The following is a 23843-nucleotide window of genomic DNA, read 5'->3' as shown; positions in this document are numbered from 1 at the left end:
GCTCTGAAGCTGAGATTCCACCAATAACCCAAATGTGCCTGGTATGACAGACCCACCCTACGCGTCCCTGGCAAAACAGAGGTCACACCAAAGTGGAATAAGAAACAGCTCCTGCTTTAAAGAGAACTGGGTCTTTATCTGCACTTCTTGGTCCTCATCTGACTGGTATAGCTCTCATAAAACTCTTGACTTGTCATCACTTGTCAAAGATGTGACTTGTCATCAGAGATTTGAGAAAGGGCCATTCATTCAACAAACATTATAGAGCCAGTGGTGATGAAGATGATAAAAAGGAAGAAGACATACTTCTGGGCCTCCAAGGATGCTTGGTCTTGAGAGAGAGGTGGGAAGGAGAGAGGAGCAGACCCTGAAACAAGGAATCATAAGGGTGAGAAAAATTCCATAATAAGTGTATGCATAATAGCTATAGGAGCCCAGGGAATGCCCTGGCAGTCCAGTGGTTAGGACTCCGCACTTTCACTGCCGAGGGAACAGGTTCAATCCCTGGTCGGGGAAGTAAGATCCCGCAAACTGTGCTGTGTGGCCAAATAAATAAGTAAATAAATAAATAATAATAAAAAGGAGCCCAGAAGAAGTGGATAATTCTGCCTACAGATGTTAGGAGAGGCTTCCTAGTGGAGAAATCAGTAGTATAGAAAGACTGGAAGATTCTTCCTTTTACCATTCTCCTTTCAGAATTTAGAAATCAGTTAAAGGCATACAAGTCGCCGACTGAATGCCTGCTGAACTGATTCTCCACAAAGGTGCAAAGACAATTCAATGGAGAAAGGATAGTTTCTTGAACAAATGGTCCTGGAATATCGTGCATCCATATACAAAATGATGACACTTGGTCAGTATGCACCACATATAAAATGTAATGCAAAATGGATTATAGATCTAAATGTTAAATAAAACTTCTAGAAGAATATCTTTGTGATCTTGTGTTAGGCAAAATTTCTTAGGTACAATACCAAGTATGAACCTTAAGAGAAATAACTCATATATTGGACTTCCATCAAAATTGAAAATTTATGCCATTCTTTTTTTTTTTGGCCGTGCCATGAGGCTTGCAGGATCTTAGTTCCCCCCAACCAGGGATTGAACCTGGGCCCATGGCAGTGAAAGCGTGGAGTCCTACCCACTGGACCGCCAGGGAATTCCCAAAATTCATGCTCTTCTAAAGACACTGTTAAGAGAACGAAAAGAACAAGTCAAAGACTGGGAGAAAATATCAAGTGCTGGTAAAAATGTGGAGCAACTGGCATGAACGCAAACTGGTAGGAACTGCTGGTGGGAATGCAAAATAGTACATTCACTTTGCAAAACAGCTGGGCAGTTTCTCGTAAGTTAAGCATACACTTAACATATGGCCTAGCAATTCCATTCCTAATTATTTAACCAAGAGAAATGAAAACTAATGTCTACACAAAAGCCTATATGTGAATTTACAGTGGCTCTCTTCATTATCATCAAAAACTGGAAACAACTCAGATGTCCTTCAACAGCTGAACGGCTAAACACACTGGGGTATCTTCACACAACAGAACGCTCCTCAGCAATAAGAAGGAATGAACCACGTTGACTGCATGCAACAACACGGATGAATCTTAAACGCACCCTGACTCAAAAGGGTAAACACTTTATAATTCTATTTATGATGTTCTGTAACAGACAAAATCCTAAGGACAGAAAACTGAAAAGTGGTCGCAGGGGCTGGGAGGATGCATTGGCGACCAAAGGAATTAGGGCTGGCGGGGGAGGGGCTGGGAGTGATGGGACGGTTCTAGATTTCAAGGGTGGTGGCAGTTACATGACTGTAAGCACTGTCAAAACTCATACTCTGAAAGGGGCAAATTCTACCATATGTAAATTATACCTCAATAAACACACTGTTTTCCTTCTTCAAATGTCCCATTCCTCAGGGGAGCCCACTCACCGCCAGAGCCCCTGCTTGGTGCTTCCCTGTGAATGAGCCCCTCTGGGGCTGTGAGACGGCACTCCATTGCTGGACTTGATTTGGCTGGTGAGAACGATATTAGTGGTGCTAGAGTGAGTACAGTCTGTACAATTCGGTTTCTTTCCCTTTGCTCCTTCTGCTCTACAAGACCCCAAGTGGAATATATATCAGAAGTACAAACAGCACCGATAAGTAGCTTTATCCATTGTCATGACAGGTGGTAGAAATCCATGCTAAAGGGTCGTCTTTTCTCTAATGCAAACCTCCCCGTACCTGGATAGGAAAGTGATCGTGGAAGAGAGGCAGCTGTGGGTGGTAGACAGAAGCCCTGCAAGAGAGCAGGGCCCTGGGTTCCAGTGGGAGGCTCGGGGAGGCACTTCCCCCACTCTGAGCCTCATTCACCTGCAAAATGGAGGCTGAGCTAAACGCCTGTTATCATCTGTCTAGGCTCTCAGTCTGTGAGCTGATTCAAGGTCTAAGGTAAATTTTTCTTTCTCCTTGTCAAGGGCTTTTAAAAAATGACATTTTCGGGCTTCCCTGGTGACGCAGTGGTTGAGAGTCCGCCTGCCGATGCAGGGGACACGGGTTCGGTCCCCGGTCCGGGAAGATCCCACATGCCGTGGAGCGGCTGGGCCCGTGAGCCATGGCCGCTGAGCCTGCGCGTCCGGAGCCTGTGCTCCGCAACGGGAGAGGCCACAACAGTGAGAGGCCCACGTACCGCAAAAAAAATAAAAATAAAAATGACATTTTCCTAACTAGAAAGAGTAAGTTTGCTAACTTACAAATGCCAGCACTTGTACCAAAAAACTGGCTTCCCTTATCTAGACTGTGCCCACAACCAACCAATCCTCACAAATGGATTTAGGAGCCTTTGGCCCACAGGAGGATGAGGGGCAGGTCTCCAGCAAACCACATCAAGAACATGGACAGTCAGCCCTGGCTGGCTGCAACTGATTCCTGTCTCAACATTTCCAGAGCAAGTGAGCCAGAAAGCTTCATGAAAAACAGCGTCCAGAGCCCTGGGTGTTCAACTTCCTGCCAGTGAGTTGTACAAAGACAAGAGGCGGGGGCTTATCAGGTTTGTACATGGTCTCCTAAGGACTGAAAGCAGCGTTTAATTAATTCTGCAGCTTTCCACTACTTAAGGTGACAAAATTGCCATTACCTCTGTCCTATAGCTGCTATAGCTCTTGACTCTGCCTAGGATTTGCATACCTGATTCCTGGCTCTCAAAAGCCCCGTAAGTGAAATTTGGCAATATTCAGTATCTCTCAGAACCTCACATTTATTTACCCTTTGACCCAGCAATTCTATTTCTGGGAATTTACAGACTTGCCTACACATACACATACAAGTGAATATGAATACACATATATTCACTGTAGATTGTTTAAATAGCAAGGATCTATCATTAAGTTAAATAAACTTTGGTCTTAGCCTTCAAAATGGGGTACACCGATGCTGGATGGGGGTTCATGTAAGCTTTCCAAGAAGTATGCAAGTACTTATTTAAAAAGGAATCAACTTTCAAAGCCTCAATCTCATACATCAACCTTTCTAGAACTGATCTGCCTAAGAACTCCTCTGACAGGTCTCCTTTCCTCATGTTGCTTTCGTAATTACCCCTCTCCTTCCCCACAAAGGAGAGGAACACCTCTTCTAAATCCACGGGTTTAAAAATTCCTGGTCATCAAACTATGGGACAATCTGAGAATATATCACTTTAGACAGGAAGGTGGTTTTCTTTTTCTTTCTTTTTTTTTGAGAACAAAGCAAAGAGAGCACCATTAAGAGAGAAATATTCTGCAAATGTTTACAGAGTACATACTAAGAGCTAGGTACTGTGCTACGCTCTAGGGTTACAACAGGTAGAATATGGGGAAAAAATCCCTGCCCCTCGATAGTTCACTTTCCATTGCGGGTAGGGGAGACAGACAACAAAATAAATTTAAGAATACATAAGAGAGTAAAAACCACTAGGGAGAAAAAGCAGGTAAGAGGGATGGGGTTGCTGAGGTTGAAGAGTGGGGACTGAGATTATAATTTTAAATAAAGTGGTCAGAAACACCATCACTGAAGATGACAATTGAGCAAAGACCCAAAGGAGGTAGCGTGAACTATGGGGGAGGCACTTTCTTAGCACAGGGAACAGCAATTGCAAAGTCAATGGGGCAGGGAGGATGACTGGGGGAGGTCCAAGGAAGAGCGAAGAGGTCGATGTGAATGGAACAGAGTAGGTAAGAGGGAGAGTAAAAGGACATTAGTCAGAAGTTGCAGGGAGGTGGGGAGATCTTGTCTGCCTGAGGTGATTGCCAGGGCTTTGGCTTTTACTCTGAAGGAGCTGGGAAGGCACTGGAGGTTTGGGGATGAGGAGAGACTGGGATTTGATTAGATTTAAAAGGATTACTCTGGCCGCACAGGGAGAAGAGACTAAGAGGGAGCATCTTCACAGTAATGCTTACCTGGAAGAATGAGCTGGGAAGTGTTTGTTCCCTCTTTTTCTCATTTCTGGAAAGGCTGTATAGAATTTGTAATGTTTCTTTCTTAAATGTTTGGTAGTATTCACCAGTAAAACCATCAGGCCCTGGCATTTTCTTTGTGGGAAGGTTTTTAACTACACTACAAACTCAGTTTCTTTAATAGATTTGGGCCTATTGTGGTTGTTTCTTCTTGAGTGAGTTTCGGCAGTTTGTGTGTTTCAAAGAACTTGTCTGTTTTTTCTAGGTTGCTATTTGGTTTACTTATTAAAATTTTTGTCTTCTCTTTTTTTTCCTGATTGGTCTGGCCAGAGGTTTATCGATTTTATTGCTCTTTTCAGAGAACTGGCTTTTGGTTTCATAGATTTCTTCATGGTTTTTCTGTTTTCCATTTCACTCATTTCCACATTGACCCTTTTTTTCTGCTTAATTTGGGTTTCACTAGCTTTCATTTTTCTAATTTCTTAAGATGGGATCCCAAGGTCAGTTATCTGAAGCTTTTTTTCTTTTCTAATACAGGGTTTTAGTGTTAAATAAATTTCCCTTTAGCCCTATCCCCAAAATTTCATGTTGCATTTTCACCTTCATTCAGTTCCAAATACTTACTAATTTCACTTTTGATTTTTTTTTCTTTGACTCATGGTTTATTTAAAAGTGTGTTATTTCGTTTCCAAATAATTGAAAGCTCTTCCAGATATCTTTCTGTTACTGATTCCTTATTTAATTCCCCTGTGGTCAGAGATCATACTTTCTATGACTTGAATCAGCTTACATTCATTGAGACTTTTTTAATGGCCCAGAAAATGATTTATCTTGGTAACAGTTTCATGTGCACTTGTAAAGAATGTGTATTCTACTGTTTGGGGTGGAGGGGTAGAGTGTTCTATAAATGTTAATTAAGCCAAGACAGTTGATTATATTGTTCAAATCTTCCATATCCTTATTGATTTTCTGTCTATGTGTTCTATCAATTGAGTGAGAGGTGTTAAAATCTCCAAATATAATTATGGATTTCTCCTTGCAGTTCTATCAGTTTCTGATTCATGTATTTTGAATCTCTAATACATATATAAACACTTAGGATTATATGTTCTTATTGGAGTGACCTCTTTACCATTACGAAATGACTTCTTTATCCTTGGTAATATGCTCTGTTTTGAAATCTACTTTGTCTGATATAGACATTCAATTTAATCTTTTGATTAATGTTGACCTGGTACAACTTTTTCCACCCTTTTGCTTTTAATCTATTTGTATCTTTATATTAAAAGTGGGTTCATTGTAGGTAACATATAAACGGGTCTTACTTTTTTATCCAATCTGACAGTCTCTGTTTTTTATTGGGACATTTAGACTTTTATATTTAATATAATATCAATATGGAATTTAATCTACCATTTTGCTATTTTATATATATCCAATCTGTTCTTTTTTAAAAAATAAGTTTCAGATGTACTGCTATGTAATCTGTTCTTTGTTCATTTTTCCAAGTTTTTCTGTCTGCCCTTTTTTGTATTAATTAAATATCTTCATTATTATAATTTATCTCTGTTGGCTTATTAGCTATAACTCTGCTGCTTTAGAGTTTATCATATACATCTTTAACTTATCACAATCTACTTGAAAATGATATATTACTTCACATATAGTATAAGAATCTTACAACAGTATAATTCCATTTTCCCACTCCCATTTGTGCTACTGCTGTCATAAACTTTACTTCTACATAAGCTGTAAACGCCAGTGTGTTATTTCTGCTTTTGTTTAAAAGACATATCTTTTAAAGAGATTTAAATAATGAGAAAAGGGCTTCCCTGGTGGTGCAGTGGTTAAGAATCCGCCTGCCAATGCAGGGGACACGGGTTCGAACCCTGGGCTGGGAAGATCCCACGTGCTGCAGAGCAACTAAGCCCGTGCACCACAACTACTGAGCCTGCGCTCTAGAGCCCGTGAGCCACAACTACTGAAACCGTGTGCCACAACTACTGAAGCCCGCATGCCTAGAGCCCGTGCTCCACAACAAGAGAAGCCACCGCAATGAGAAGCCCACGCACTGCAACGAAGGGCAGCCCCTGCTCTCCGCAACCAGAGAAAGCCCGCGCGCAGCAACGAAGACCCAACACAGCCCAAAATAAATAAATATTTTAAAAAAATAAATAAATAATGAGAAAAAAATGATATATTTACAAGGTAGTTACCCTTCTCCAGTGTATCCCTTTCTTTTTGTAGCTCTGGTTTCCACCAGGTATCATTTTTCTTCTGCTTCAAGGACATTCTTTTACATTTTTTTTAGTGCAAGCCTGATGGTAATGAATGCTTTCAGTTTTTGATGTCTGAAGAAGACTTTATATTGCCTTTGTTTGTGAAAGATATTTTCACCAAGAAAATAATTCTAGGTTGACGATGTTTTTCTTTTGTTAGTTTAAAGATGTCGCTCCACTGTTGCCTGGCTTACACTGTTTTCACAGAGGAATCTGCTGTCATCCTAACCTTCATTTTCTCTGGCTGCTTTTAACATTCTTCTCTATCACTAGTTTTATGCAATTTGAGTATAATGTGCCTTGATACCAGTTTTCTTCATGTTTCTTGTGCTTGGAGCTCCTTGAGATTCTTGGATTTATGGGTTTATTACTTTCATTACATTTGGAGGGGTTTTTTTCAGTCATTTTTTTCTTCTGTTATTTCTCCTATCCCTCACACTTCCTTCCTCCTTCAGACACTCCAATTACACATATAATTGGCCCCACACTTCACTGATGCTTTGTTCATTAATTTTTTTCAGATTTTTTTCTATCTGTGTTTCATTTTGGACAGTTTACATTGTTTTCAAAATCACTAATCTTTATTTCTACATTGTTTATTCTGACATCGATTTCATTCAATGTATTCATCTCAGCAATTGTAGTTTTCATCTCTAGAAGTTTATCTTCCATGTCTCTAATTAACACAATCTTTCCTCTAGATTCTTAAACATATGGAATACAATTATAATAATTATTTTAATGTCCATATTTACTAATTCTACCATCTGTGTCACTTCTGGTCAGTTACTGGAATATTTCCTACTTCCTTACATACCTAGTAATTTTTGACTGGATGCAGACATTGTGTATTTTACCATGTTGGGTCCTAGATATTTTTGCATTGCTAAAAATATTCTTTAGCTTTGTTGTAAGATACAGTCTGGAAACAATTTGATCCTTTTGGGTTTTGCTCTTAAACGTTGTTAGGCAAGACCAGGGTAGCATTAATTCTTCCATTAATTGGGGCAAGACCCTTGTGATAGTTAATTTAATTTAATTTAATTTTATTTTATTTTTGCTGTACGCGGGCCTCTCACTGTTGTGGCCTCTCCCGTTGCAGAGCACAGGCTCCGGACACGCAGGCTCAGCGGCCATGGCTCACGGGCCCAGCCGCTCCACGGCATGTGGGATCTTCCCAGACCGGGGCACGAACCCGTGTCCCCTGCATCGGCAGGCGAACTTTCAACCACTGCGCTACCAGGGAAGCCCATGATGGTTAATTTTATGTGTCAGCTTAACTGGGTCACAGAGTATCCAGATATTTGGTTAAACATTATTCTGGTTGTTTCCATGAGGGTGTTTTTGGATGAGATTGCCCTCCTTAATGTGGGTGGATTTCATCCAGTCAGTTGAAGACCTGACTAGAAAAAAAAAAAACGCTGATCCTCTCCCAAGTAAGACAGAATTCCTCCTGCCTGACCACCTTTGAACTGGTATTCTAGCTTCTGTGTAAGAATGGGATTTAAAAGTATATGAATTCATTTTTGCTTGTATTTGCACAAAGAAACAATGGAAAGACATCTAAGAAACTGATTATAGTGTTTATTCATGGGAGAAATGAGAATGCAATAACCAAGTAGATAGGCACAAGGGTCAGAGTAAGACTTCTCAATCTACTTTTTTTTTTTTTTTTTTTTGCGGTACGCGGGCCTCTCACTGTTGTGGCCTCTCCCGTTGCAGAGCACAGGCTCCGGACACGCAGGCTCAGCGGCCATGGCTCACGGGCCCAGCCGCTCCGCGGCATGTGGGATCTTCCCGGACCGGGGCACGAACCCGCGTCCCCTGCGTCGGCAGACGGACTCTCAACCACTGCGCCACCAGGGAAGCCCTCCATCTACATTTTTATATATTAATTTTTAAACTAGTGAATGCATTATTTTATTTAAAAAAAAAGTCATCACAGAAAATAGGGCTGGCCTGGCTTACCAACATAAGAACAGGAATCCTAATATCTTGCAGCATGCTGGAATCCAGTAGGGGGTTCTCTGGAATTTAAGTCTTATTGGTGTTAACTATTTCACAGTAATTAAATCACCTTGGATCAATTCCAAGGCAGATTTATCCTACCATTAAGGCAACAACTTAAGCAATATTTTGCTCAAAAGAAGAGCTAGACTGTGAGCTCCCTAGGCAGCTGAAACTATGTCTTATGTCTGATCCATCTTTGTATATACCTACAGCCAAGTCCTGTATACAGTCGCTCATTATTGATTGCTTGGGTTGGCTGAATTAAGAACCTAATTCCACCGTTAAGCAAATGGTGTTAAAGTGAATTTCCACAAGCCCTGTTTTCTAAGGGTAGTGATAGACATCAATTGTTGGGGGGTTCATTGGAACTCCACTTGGTGACTCCCTGGCCTTTGACCAGATTCTGGAGATATGAGGTTTGCATAAGCACCAGTCTCTCTCTTTTTTTTTTAAATTGAGGTATAGTGATTTATAATATTATATTAGTTTCAGGTGTATAACACAGTGTTTCAAAATTTTTTTATAGCTTATACTCCATTTAAAGCTATTATAAAATATTGGCTATATTCCCTGTGCTGTAAAATATATCCTTGTAGCTTATTTATTTTATACATAGTAGTTTGTACCTCTTAATCCCCTCTGCCTTCCCTCTCCCCACTGATAACCACTGGTTTGTTCTCTATATCTGTAAGTCTGTTTCAATTGTTATATTAATTCGTTTTATTTCTTAGATTCCACATATAAGTGACAACATACAGTATCTATCTTCCTCAGTCTGACATTTCACTAAGCATAATACCCTCCAGGTCCATCCATGTCACTGCAAATGGCAAAATTTCATTCTTTCTTATGGCTGAATAGTATTCCATTATACACATATACACACACATACACCCCACATCTTCTTTATCCATTCGTCTGTTGATGGACACTTAGGTTGCTTCCATATCTTGGCTATTGTAAATAATGCTGTTTTGAACATTGGGGTGTGTGTATCTTTTCAAGTTAGTGTTTTTGTTTTTGTTTTCTTTGGATATATATCCAGAAGTGGAATTGCTGGATCATATGGTAATTCTTTTTCAGTTTTTTGAGGAACCTCCATATTGTTTTCCATAGGGGCTGCACCAATTTACATTCCCACCAGCAGTGTACAAGAGTTCCCTTTTCTCTACATCCTTGCCAACAATTGTTATTTGTGGTCTTTTTTGATGATAGCCATTCTGACAGGTGTGAGGTGATATCTCACTGTGGTTTTGATTTGCTTTTCTCTGATGATTAGTGATGTTAAACATCTTTTCATGTGTCTGTTGGTTATCTCTGTGTCTTCTTTGGAAAAATGTCTGTTCAGGTCTTCTGCCCATTTTAATCGGGTTGTTTATGTTTTTGATAATGAGTTGTATGAGCTATTTATATATTTGGGTAATAACCCCTTATCAGTCATATCATTTGCAGATATTTTTTCCCATTCTGTAGGCTGTCCTTTCATATTGTCGACGGTTTCCTTTGCTGTGCAAAAGCTTTTAAGTTTAATCAGGCCCCATTTATTTGTGTTTGCTTTTGCTTCCTTTTCCTTTGCCTTAGGACAGATAAAAAATATATTGTTACAATTTCTGTCAGTGTTCTATGCTTTCTTCTAGGAGTTTTATGGTTTCTGGTCTTACTTTTAATCTGAGTTTTTGTATATGGTGTAAGAAAATGTTCTAACTTTATTCCTTCATATGTAGCTGTCCAGTTTTCCCAGCACCGCTTATTGAAGAGACTGTCTTTTTCCCCATTATATATTTTTGCCTCCTTTGACATAGATCAGTTGACCATTTAAGTGGATGGGTTTATTTCTGGGCTCTCTATTCTGTTCTACTGATCTATATGTCTGTTTTTGTGTCACTACCATACTGTTTTGATTATTGTAGCTTTGTAGTATAGTCTGAAGTCAGGGAGTGTGATACCTCTAGCTCTATTCTTCTTTCTCAAGATTGCATAAGCACCATTCCTACTGACACCATTCTTGTGAGGTCTTCTTTTCCTGGCCCTTTGCGCCAAATACCTGCTCTCTTCATATTTGAATGCATACGTATCTCTCTCTAACTGGTATAATTTTACCAATCTGAAATTGCAGTTGCCATTTTGAAAATTTTGTTATGAATAAGATTTTTCATTTAAGAGACACATTAAACACAGAACAAAAAGGGAAGAAACCTCATGAGGAGAGTCTCTGTCTTGCCCATCTAAAAGACAGATCACCTTTTTAAATTGGGAGACCTCCTCTTTTCTCCCATACTTACTAAGTGCCAGCTTTTAAAGGACATGACTTAATAGGATGCCAAGAATCTGAATTACTATTTAAATGAGCTGTACTGACTTTAGCTCTGGTAGTTTTTTTTTTTGGCCATGGCTCACGGGCCTAGCCGCTCCGCAGCATGTGGGATGTGGGATCTTCCCGGACCAGGGCACGAACCTGCATCCCCTGCGTTGGCAGGCGGACTCTCAACCACTGCGCCACCAGGGAAGCCCTAGCTCTGGTAGTTTTGAGTAGGTCTGTCAAAATGGGTTTTGCCTTGTCTAAGTCTTCTCCTCTCCTTACACAGAGAAGATAATCAGCCACTCGTATCTATCTGCAGTCAGCTTGCTCCCACTTCTTTCTTCCTTCCTTTCCCATATTTTCTCTTTCCTTGGGAAAGTCTGGAGATTAACTAATTATAAATAGTTTTTCTGTCCTTATGTGCAGACTCAAGAAATATCTAGTAGAGATTAACAGTCCAAAATTTCCATAAGAAAGAGAGAAAAATTAAACTATTTTTGCTTCTACTTTTCCCTTGCTGAAATTATAACCCAAAAGTTTAAATGTGGGTTTGGGTAATAGTTTTGTTTCCTATACCTAGGCTTAGTATATCCAAGAGTCTTAAAAATCTTTTTGGATATATGACCATAGGAGGTTTATTTATATTAAAATATTTATGTAATATTCCTGATAATTAGATGATTCTTTGGACTATATACAAGAGATAAAATTAGCTTAAAAATAACTATGCCTCCTGATTTTATCATGATATAAAAATAATGCAATAATTAAATCAATGTAAGATTTGGGGTTAATTTCTCATGGTTTAAACCTTCTAAATTAACTTTATTAGTTCTATGGATCCAATAAGTTATCACTGTTCCCACAAATTGTTTAAAATTATAAAAAATAAAATTGACTTTAGTTGAAAGAACTTATATAATAAAATATCTTTTTTAAATGACTTAATCTCATGAATTCTTATAATGCTTTAAATCATAAAGATTTGATGTGTTGGTCTAAGTTTTAATTTCCAGATGTTTAGTCCACTTAAAGATCTCTTAAACAAATGATAAATTGAGTTAATTAATAATCTTTGGATATATGGATAATTTCTAACTAAAGGAAAAGATCCAAACATTGGGCACCACATATAGTTTTAAATTACCCTTTTTCCTTATTTTTATATAAAAATTACCTATAGATTGATTAACTGGATATGTAAATTTCTCTAAATTGATACATCCATGCTTATTTTGCCACTTTAAAATTTGTTAAAGTGACATAAAATGTATGCTCATAGAAAAATTTGCTAGACAGTTATTGGTTTCCAGTCTTCTAGTTTTCTCTTGTGTCTAGAAACTTTAACTTTAAAGTTGGCTAATATAAATGGTTACAGAGAAATAGGAATAGGTACATAAGATAAATGTGGTTTGTCTGTTTATTTCATTAAGCAAATTATTAGTTTATTAAGACAGTAAACCAATATAATCTATGCATTGTTTTATTTAATGTGATATAATCAGTTAAATTTTACAACTAGTTAAGAGGTTTAATTTTATCATCTGTGGGACTTCCCCAATGCAGGGGACATGGGTTTGAGCCCTGGTCCAGGAAGATCCCACAAGCCGCAGAGCAACTAAGCTTGTGCGCCACAACTACTGAGCCTGTGCTCTAGAGCCCGGGAGCCACAACTACTGAAGCCCGCAACCTAGAGCCCACGCTCCGCAACAAGAGAAGCCACTGCAATAAGAAGCCCGCACACTGCAATGAAGAGTAGCCCCCGCTTGTCTCAACTAGAGAAAGCCTGTGTGCAGCAACAGACCCAAGGCAGCCAAAAATAAATAAATAAATAATAACATTTAAAAAATTTTTGTCATCTATTCATAAACACATACCTAAGAAGGTATATTAATTAATTCCAAGTTTTATAAATGATAAAAGATACCAGAAGACAAATTTGATGATAAACTATTAATGGTAAAGGTAAAGGGTCTGAGGAAGATAAACTGTTTGTCTAGATTTATAATGCCTACAGATAGTGAATTTGAAGAAAATATTGAATTGTGTTTAAAAATACTGGAAATCTTGGCTCAATGTTAATAAATTTATTTATTCATTAAGAAAAGGACTTATAAATCTTTATTGCAAAATTTTAAGTGAATGATAGACAAAAAGTAAAATCAGAATTTGGGTTTTCTTTCTGTAAAGTGACCAAGTTATTCCATTGCCAGATAAAAGATTCCTTTCCTTTTTATCAACAAAATATTATGTTAACTATCTGAATTTTCTGTCATTACTCAAGAATCATTTTGAAAAAAAGTTCCCCCCCTTTTTTCTTTAAGTTCCTATAATCAACAATTTCTTGTCTTTGGATACTATGACATGTCATATACAGAGGGGGTTGGAACATGCATAGAGAAACTCACAGCATTTCTGACTTGGTGAATCAGAAAAGTGAAGCCAGGAAACTACGAATGCTGAAGAGTGCAGAGTAACCCTAGAAGGGACAGAGGCGGGTGATCTCCAAACTCTGTACACTCCTCTCTCACTGACCCTTGAACTACTCATACTCATATGTGGGACAGACTCAAAACAGCTCAGCTGAAGACAAAAGATCTAAAGATAGAAACAACAACAAAAAACTCCCAGTGTTTGGAGAAAACCCTAAGCAACACACAAAAAAGCTACTAGGACTAATAAGTGAATTTAGCATATTGCAGGATACAAGTTCAGTATACAAAAGTCGTTCTTACTTCTACACATTAGCAATAAAAAGTTAGAGGCTTCCACAGCATGGCCGGCGACATTAGCTAGCGCTCGCTCTACTCTCTCTAACGCGGAAACAGCGGACTACGAGGGACTGAGCTGTATCTGCCTCTATTTCCAACAGACTCACGTTCAACTTTCGCTCACACACACACACAAAAAGCCGGGAAAATTTTATTAACCCTTTAAAAAAAAGTTAATATAAAATTATAGCAAAAATGGAACCTGAACTTTAGTTAACACAGCTGGAACAATTCGCAGCTGCGGCAGCAGCGGCGGGAGAAGAGATTTAATTTAGTTGATTTTCTGTGGTTGTTGGTTGTTCGCTAGTCTCATGGTGATGGAGGTTGCACATTTTTTCGAAGGGACCGAGAAGCTGCTGGAGGTTTGGTTCTCCAGGCAGCAACCCGGAGCAAACCAAGGATCTGGGGATCTTCGCACCATCCCAAGATCTGAGTGGGACGTACTTTTGAAGGATGTGCAGTGTTCAATCGTAAGTGTGACAAAAACTGACAAGCAGGAAGCTTATGTACTCAGTGAGAGTAGCATGTTTGTCTCCAAGAGACGTTTCATTTTGAAGACATGTGGTACTACCCTCTTGCTGAAAGCACTGGTTCCCCTGTTGAAACTTGCTAGGGATTACAGTGGGTTTGACTCAAAGCTTCTTTTATTCTTGTAAGAATTTCATGAAGTCTTCTCACCAAGGGTACCCACACCGGAATTTCCAGGAAGAAATAGAGTTTCTTAACGCAATTTTCCCAAATGGAGCAGCATATTGTATGGGAGGCATAAATTCTGATTGTTGGTACTTGTATACTTTGGATTTCCCAGAGAGTCAGGCAATCAATCAGCCAGATCAAACCCTGGAAATTCTGATGAGCGAGCTTGACCCAGCAGTTATGGACCAGTTCGGCATGAAAGATGGTGTTACTGCAAAGGATGTCACTCGTGAGAGTGGAATTCGTGACCTGATACCAGGTTCTGTCATTGATCCCACACTGTTCAATCCTTGTGGGTATCAATGAATGGAATGAAATCGGTTGGAACTTATTGGACTATTCACATCACTCCAGAACCACAGTTTTCTTATGTTAGCTTTGAAACAAACTTAAGTCAGACCTCCTATGATGACCTGATCAGGAAAGTCGTGGAAGCCTTCAAGCCAGGATAATTTGTGACCACCCTGTTTGTAAATCAGAGTTCTAAATGTTGCACAGTGCTTTCTTCGCCCCAGAAGACTGGAGGTTTTAAACGTCTTGATTGCCAGAGCGCTATGTTCAATGATTACAATTTTGCTTTTTTTTTTTTTTACCAGTTTTGCTAAGAAGCAGCAACAACAGCAGAGTTGATTAAGAAAAATGAAGAAAAAATGCAAAAAGAGAACACACATAGCAGAAGGTGGTGGCTGCTTTTTAGATACTGATACCAAGGGCCATGCTTTCCATAACCACCACCTTGTAGTTGCAGAAAGCCCTAGATGTAATGGTAGGGTAATCATTTTGAATTATAGGCGTTATTATATCAAGGAGTTAGATATCTTGCATGAATGCTCTCTTCTGTGTTTAGGTATCCTATGCCACTCTTGCTGTGAAATTGAAGTGCATGTAGAAAAAACCTTTTACTATATGAAACTTTACTACACTTGTGAAAACAATGCAATTTGGTTTCTGTACAGTGTAATATTTCTCCAGGTACCATCCAAAATTCCCCACAGACAAGGCTTTCATCCTCATTAGGCGTTGGCCTCAGCCTAGACATCTGGGACTATTCTATTAAATTGCTACCAGGATTTTGCATCCAGTTACCTCCACTTACTAGAACATACTGTCTACTAATGTTATTGAAACCAATTTCTACTTCATACAGATGTTTTTGCAGCACCAATCAAAGTTCTTTTTCCACGAGTCGAGTCCTCTAAGAAAATGACTGCAGTTATCCATTTTGTGTATTACGGGCTTCCCTGGTGGCGCAGTGGTTAAGAGTCCGCCTGCCGATGCAGGGGACGCGGGTTCGTGCCCAGGTCCGGGAAGATCCCACGTGCCACGGAGCGGCTGGGCCCGTGAGCCATGGCCGCTGAGCCTGCGCGTCCGGAGCCTGTGCTCCGCAACGGGAGGGCCACAACAGTGAGAGGCCCGCGTACCGCAAAAAACAAACATTTTGTGTATTACTATCTCACTGCTTCCTATACTTGTGTGACTTTAATTGATTCATTCCTCACCACGGTGTCTCCCTCCCAACCACACCCCCGCCATAAAACAATACACTGTTACCCTGTGTGTTTACACTAACCTTATACCCCAGAGGGGGAACGGGGTGGGGGGGATGGACTCTGGGCTTAGTTTTCTTTTAAGGTCAAGGGAGTTTGGCATTTTTCGTTAGTATGAGCTCTTTTGGAATAAGCTGGTGTTGATTAGCAAAGAAGGTGTAGATTGATACTAGGGAATACTGGCAGAACTGTATGGAAACCGTACGCCATTCTGTGCCCCCCGTTAAATGAGATTAGCCTCTCATGAGTACCATGGCTTTATTAACTTGCTAAGTAGTAGTATAGAAGAATTACCACTAAATTTGTGAGCAAGGAGATCTAAGATAAAGGTTGTATTGGATTCAACAAATCAAGTCAGCTCAGATGATGCACCTTAACTTTTACTTTCGCAGCCTTTTCCACTAATTTCTATTCATGGTAATGCCATAAACTTTGGTTCAAAGCAGAATCGATGTCTTTGCCATCTTGTGACTTAAAAAGTTCTGTGACTTTGTGGTGCATGTGATAGCGTTCTGACGGTTCCTCTTACTGGTATTTCTTTCACCGTGGAGCAACATCAAGTGATGAATGAGAACTGTTCAGATTACTCAGACATACGACACAGTGAAGCAGAATGCTATCCATAAAACATAACATACAAAATTCCAAAATGGTCAATGGGAAATGACTAGAAATACAGGCTTAAAAGAGCTGGCATCTTTTAGCTGTATTTGCTAATAAGGACATCTAAGCAGCTGAGAAAAGAGCAAAGTTGACTCAATTTTGTATATCTTCTTGTCCTCAAACAGTTTTTGATTCTTTCTGGATTGATGCAGTGATGTTTTTGTTCCTTCCATATTTATAAATGAAACACTTTCTTTTAGTGTTTCTAAACATAAATTCTACTTGGTTTGAAATCAAGTGGTTGGAACACTTTTGACTTTTAAACATGTTGTTGATTCACAGCTTCATTGAAGAAGCTTTCGATCAATGGATCAGTCCGAGTCTGTAATTAGCGCACAGTACCTAACGTTTTGGCGCTCTTATGAGGACCAATGCTCAAAGTGGATTTTGTTCTTGAACAGTGTCCCAGTAGATTTGATGAACATTTATTGGCTTGAGGTCTGATTCCCCCCACCCCAACAGATTTAAGATTTCTATTTAATGTTGAAAAACTGCACAAATTTGTATGGAACAAAGCCTAGAAAAATGAAAACTAGATTGAATAGTAATCTAAATTAATCCTAGTGTGTATGATAGAGGAGGGAAAATTTTGGTGCCATAATTTCTCTCTTCGTGGTGTTGGACTTAAATCAGCTGAAATGTATTTCTGTACCACAATTTAAGCTTCAATAAAGGTTTGCTTAATTCATTGTCTAGCGGGAAAAAAAAGTTAGAAAGATTAAATAACAATTCTATTTACAATATCGTTTAACAATACTATTTATATACTTAATGAAAGATGTGCAAGCCCTGTACACTGAAAATTATTAAGACATTGGAAAGGGAAATTATAAAATACCTAAATACACTGAGAGACATACTCATGGGTTGTAGAATATTGATTCCTCATGAAGCCAATATTAAGACGGCAGTCCCCTCCAAATGGATAATAGACAATGCAATCTCAATCAAAATCTTAACTGGCTTTTTTGAAGAAATTGACAAGGTAATTCTAAACTTTATAAGGACAGGCAAAGACCTAGAATAGCTGAACAAATTTGAAAAAGAACAATAAAATCTGATGACACCTTAATTCAAGATACATTATACAGCTACAGTAACCAGGATAGTATGACATTGGTAGAAGAACAGACACATAACAACAGAATCAGAATGGAGTCCATCTGTAGGTCCACATTTACACTTGTCCTATGACCCAGAAATTCCATTCCTAGGTATTTCTCCAGCAAAAATAAAAGCGTATGTCCACACAACGACAAGTACAGGACTGTTCATAGCAGCAGTATTCATAAGAGCCCCAGCAACGGAAGCAATTCATATGTTATCCACTGATAAATGGATAAACAAACTTAGCAAGGAAAAGAAAAGAGACAGTATACACAACAACATGAATGAATACCAAAAAATCATGCTATGTGGAAGAAATCAAATACAGAAGTCTATGGTTTTTGTATTATTCCACTTACATGAACTTCTTGAAAAGGCAAAATTACAGAGACAGAAGGAAGATGGGTAGTTGCCTGGAATCAGTGGTTGGAGAAGGGAATTAACTGGAAAGGGGCACAGAAAAAATTGTAATAACGAGGGAACTGTTTTATAATCTCAGTTGTGACAGAGGTTCCATGATTACGCACCAAAATTCATCAGAACGTACACTTAAAATGGGTGGACTTTATTACATGTAAAGAATACCTTAATTTTTTTTTTAATTACTTAAAAAAAATCTCCCAACCCAGGCCCTAATATTCTATACATATCCTCCCCTGACTAGGACTCTGTCAAGGTGCTGTGAACAGCATTTACTTCACCAAGATTTCCTTCCTTGACAGGCTTCCCTGAAGGTCTGTGAGGAGTTGATGTTAACAAAGTTCAACTATATTTCACTTACAAAAACCATTATGTTACAGATTTTATCATCACGATATCAATAATGGTTGACACATAACTTTTTACTTACTGTATCAAGCACTCTACATGCAATATCCCACTGAAATCCCATCAAACCCTTTAGGGAGGTGGCATTATGATCAACTTTCTTACTGAGGCCATAAAGGTAAGGTTATTTGTCCAGGGTCACAGCTAATACATGATAGAATCTAGATCAGGACTCAGACTGGAGTATGTGTACCCCTTGGAAGTAAATGAAGATTTTCCAGGGGTTATTAGACACGGATCACTTTTAAGAGAATCAACTCCCAAACCTCAGCCTTCCTGTGTACTCTTCGTACAACCAATCTGCCTGAGCCAATGCACCTGCAACCCTCCCAGTAATTCTTTCCCATGGCCCTTTCACTATCACCTGTCATGCACTTTACAAAGGCAAAGCTCACCCTCACCACGGAGCACTGCTTACCAGTACGAACACCTCTGGGAAGACAAACACAGCTCCAAACATTGGCGTTAGTGAAGCCTCCTTTCCTCATGGCACCTTAAACCCACAGTTTTATGACTCTCCTGGCTTCATTCACATTACTGTTAAGGGTGAAGCATGGGGCTGGAAGAGGGGCCTTGGAGGTTGCTCTGAACTCGTGTACATCACAGAATGGGCTGGTATGTGTAAAGACAATTTTTGTTTAACCACCTTGCTTCTTCAATCCCCCTGCTATTCTTAAAGAATTCATTGTTAATATAGGAAGAGGCAGAGAACAAGAGAACATTGTTATTATAGGAAGAGGCAGAGAACAAGAAAGGGTTGGTAGGAAATACTGAAGGCACAGGTTTCTCATTTCATCCAGGTAACAAACCGTAGCAAAGTACTGTACAATTTTCAAGAAATAGAAAAAGCACGCTGGGAAATACCAATCAATCTCATGGCATGTCTCCTCTGTATTTCCACTATTCTCAAGTAGTGTGAAAGAGCTTGGTGGTTATTCTTTTCTTTTCTTTTTCTTTTTTTTTTTAGAGATTCTTATTTTTACTTGAAAAGTAAAAATAAAAACAACAACAACAAAACAACTAAGGTACACATTGGGAATTGAACTACTATAGTTTTTCTTTCTAGAGATGTAACATCCATGTTTTCTGGTCAGTAATGTTCTACCAAATATTGTACTAAACCAGTGTACCAAACCCAAGCAGACAGATGACCAGTAAAGCTGTTTGCTCTTGGTGATCATTCTTGATTTGCCAAAAGCTTCTTAGATGTTGTAAATCCACATTTATTTTTTACTTGGACACAAGTCTCCTGCTCCTTGTTACTTATCTGTCTTTTCTGATTATTGGAATAATACACTTAGCAATTTGAGATTAATTTAACAGGAATATGTTACAGGTTCCATTGCGAGCAATAACTTAGTAACCGTCATTAATATACGTTTTGCAAGTTCCACACTTAATAATGGGCCCAGTGTCTTCTCTGCCTTTCATTAATAACATCTACAAAGTAAATTAAATTGTACTCTGAGAAGCAGAACATCCACTTTAACATATGGTGTAGGATACAGTGTTTTCAAATGCAACCTTCTTAAACATGCAAGAAGCCAGGAGAAAAAGGTCTGATGAATATTCAACAAACAACTGGGGTTACTCCTAAGGGGGGTGATCAAGAGAAAGAGACATTTACTTATTTTAAAATAATGAGTAAATACTACCTTTGTAATAAAAACAATTACAACCAAAAAGTATTCATCAGAATAAGAATTAAAAGGTAATCCTTTGTTTACTGGAAGCTTCTGGAAGCTGTATCAATTCTGACCTGCTGAAGAGATGAACACCAAAGGGCGGGAAAAGGAGAGAAAAAAAGAGGGAAAAAAATGAAAAGGTACCTGGTCTAATCTCTTGATGTAGTGTTTGAGCTTTGAGAACAGGTCCATGGGTCCTGGCAACAGAGATTTGCACCTGGAATCACAAACGCACTAGTCCTGGAAGCGGGAAGAACATCCTGTGTTCTTTTATTACCAAAATATTCCTATATGGAAAATGCCTGGAATAACTGTCAAACACAAATAAGAATGGTCTTGGCAGCAAGATTTAAATGTTAACCATCACGTTGTTGAATGCTTTGTATGCAGTGACCACCCAATACTTACGGAGTATATAAAGCACTCAGAACAGGGTCTGACATAGTTAAGAGTAATGTAAGTTTGCTATCGTTATCATTATACTGCATTCTAGTAGTATAGAAATGTGAAAAGCATTTCACTGATTCATTCATTCACTCAATAAGTTTCTGCTAAACATCTACTATGTGCCAGGTAATAGAATATGTACTGAGATTTAATAAAAGCACAAGATAGGCATGTTCCTGTGCTAAGCGAGCTTACAGTCCAGGAGGGGAGGGGCAGTGAACAAAGTATCACATTTATTAGAGTATAATTATAAATCAAAATAAGTTCTCCAAAGACAAGAATAAATCCTATGAGAGAATACAACAAAATGAAAGTTTATATAAAAAATTCTTAATGATTTGCATATGTTTTATAAATTCCTGTTTTTAAAAGATTCTCTCATTAAAATTCTTTTGATAAAGTAAAAGTCAGTGTAGAGACTACCAGTATCTTAGTTTTTACTTCTATTCAGTTTTTAAAATTTAATTTTAATATTGTGGTATCATACCTAAACTAGAAATTTATATCCCACTTGAAAATATACTGATTGCTTAATCAGCCCAGCCATGGCTTTTTAAGAATTTTTCATGTTTACAAAGTGAAAACCACTTATTCTCTAATTTATCTATTTAGTCAGTCAGTCGTGATTTCTAGACATCAGAGTCCCTTAAAGAGAAATATACCTAAACAACAAAAAAATGTGGCCAGTTATGCAAAATAAAGGTACCAAATTAAATCTTTAAGCTATGAATACGATAATCAATATATCATATCTGGACATAACTCTATTCAGAAGTGCAATAACTTTAAGCAAAATTTTTGTATCTGTCAGGCTCATGCGCTTATGATATCGTTGGGAAAACATTTTTAAAAATAAGAGCAAAGGAACAGCTACAAGGAACAGACTATTCCGAAACCACTTCCAGGAACAGGGTTTGTTTAAACAAAATGTATTAAGTGAAACCAGCTGCATTAAGGGTCGATGCCATCTGAAGTGGAATTCTAAAACCACCCACTTCATAATATCTGGGTAATTATTCCTTCCTGTTGCTATAAATGAAATACTCAGTGGCCAACGAGCTATATAAGACAGCATGGCAAGGAGCAGTTCACCAATGAACAAAAGGCCCAATTGTAGTACAAGTGGATGCTCACAAGAAACCCTTGGGTCTTCTAGCTAGTCCAACTAGCTTTATGCTTCCTTATCACGCATTGGACAAAGTGCTAAAGAAATGTGAAGAGAGTCGCTCTTTTGAGGGTACCAGGAGAGAGGTGCCTACAGTCAGGAATAATCATATTCTGCTAGTGGGTCAACTGATGACGCTTTCACACAAACTGATGATTTAAAAAAAAACAAAAACACAACACTCCAGGAATTAAAAATATACTTTAGGGAATTCTAAAATGCATACTTTTTTTCCAATCTGAAAACTAAAACAGAGCTGAAGAAAAATGGAGCCTGAATCATAACCAAGGTTTCATTATTTAAAATCATTTTCCTTAACTTATAACAAAAGCATACGAAACGGCTTGCCCCTTTGAAGACTTCCTGGTGGCAACATATCAGGGGAACCCTTCGGGAAGTCATGTGACCCAGTCAAGAAGATCATCCATTTTGAAAGTGTTTCCCAGTGTATCATCAGTACTGGCGGTAGGACTGTAATCCAAACAATGCAGTTGAGAAACGCAGCCATTAATCATTTTATTTTGGAAACCAATTAGGGGATGATGAAGGAAGAAAAAACAGTGATTCATTTGTTTTGATGAAATCTGGCCTTCAAAAGATAGAATGGGCCAGGAAACACACATATTTTTATGTTCTAAGGTATCTTAAACTTGGCCTTTAAAAAAAGATTCTTCCCAAGCTCAGTAAATGAACAAAATAAATCAGCTAGTTGATGAACTTGACTATGATATATTCTGCTAACTTTATGGATGTAAGCTTGCAGGTAAAAAAATATATATGACCTAAGGGCAGTCACAAACTTTGCTGTTTGAAGCACCAAACTCAACAAGATAGCGATGGACCATGATCCAAGGTCACCTGCAGGATGATGGTGGCTCATGTTTGAAACTGCATCATTAGCTGTGTTTACCTGACTCTTTAAAAAGCAGGCAAAGCTCAGTACTAAAACTCAAGTCAAAACGTGCAGTTCACAACACAGCCTGTATGGACCAGATCTGTTTCTTAGCAGAAACAGTCTGAAACTTCTAAAATGCACGGAGAGGATAATATCAACAATGTTCTGAAAGGTTTAAGAACACTTCCATGACAGGAAATCCTCATTATTATGACTACCACCAGTTAAAAATGCAAGCACAACTACGTAGACAGTACAGTATTATTTGAAATATCTCTTAAAATATCCTATTTCTTTTTAAAATATCCTTTGTTAAGTTTTATTGAAGTATAGTTACTTTTCTCTTAAAATATCCTATTCAACATTTTCCACACATCTTAACCCATCTTACACCCTCCCCCATTCAATACTTCCACTCTTCGTGCTTCCCAGGACCCCACATCAGAAATCTTATTTGACGTGGTTACTGGTTTGTTATAGAGAAGGGGTACAAGTGGAGGGCTGGGAGGATGAAGAAATTCTTGAAGGACCAGTCAGTGCAGGAGGTAGCTGATGGAAACTGGAAAGGAAAAAGAAGAAAATCAAGAGACAAGCAGTGACATGAAAGGGGTCACCTCACTGGAGAGGCTTTCGGTTACTTGTGGCCTCAGGCTACCACGTGGCCTCTTGAAGGGCAGAATGTAAAGTTCTCAGTTTGACCAACCAACTCAGTGTCAGGAGAAAGGAAAAATGACACATTAGCAATGGGAAGCTCAGAGCGCATTCCCAGAGGCTGTCAAGACTCAACCTAAGTGATCGTGTGTCCTCGCACAAATGTAGGGCTTACCTCAGAAGTGAACCCCAAGGCAACCTAGGTCTACTTCCTAGATGAAAATGCTATTCTATTTTCAACTTCATTTCTTACTTTCATTCTGTCTGGATGGAAGAAAGATGATTTGGGGGTTTAAGTCCTGGCTCGGTTCTAAACCAACTGGGATATTTAGGCAAGTTAATCCACATCTCTGGGTCTATTTAACTTCTTAAATTCTAAAC

At 38.6% G+C, this 23843-nt stretch overlaps 1 protein-coding gene and 1 pseudogene across 1 annotated transcript in view; one reads left to right on the top strand and one right to left on the bottom strand.

The window, feature by feature from the left end:
- ABL1 (ABL proto-oncogene 1, non-receptor tyrosine kinase) overlaps positions 1-23843 on the bottom strand; it is a 132189-nt gene that overhangs the window by 57725 nt on the left and 50621 nt on the right. The gene's annotated exons all lie outside the window — the stretch shown is intronic.
- Positions 14031-15104, top strand: LOC112411337 (S-adenosylmethionine decarboxylase proenzyme-like; annotated as a pseudogene).

Source organism: Neophocaena asiaeorientalis, unplaced genomic scaffold (genome assembly GCF_003031525.2).
Source record: "Neophocaena asiaeorientalis asiaeorientalis breed wild unplaced genomic scaffold, Neophocaena_asiaeorientalis_V1.1 scaffold78, whole genome shotgun sequence".
Classification (NCBI taxonomy): domain Eukaryota; kingdom Metazoa; phylum Chordata; class Mammalia; order Artiodactyla; family Phocoenidae; genus Neophocaena; species Neophocaena asiaeorientalis.
The sequence above is the reverse complement of the archived record's forward strand: the minus strand, read 5'-3'. Positions and strand labels throughout refer to the sequence as shown.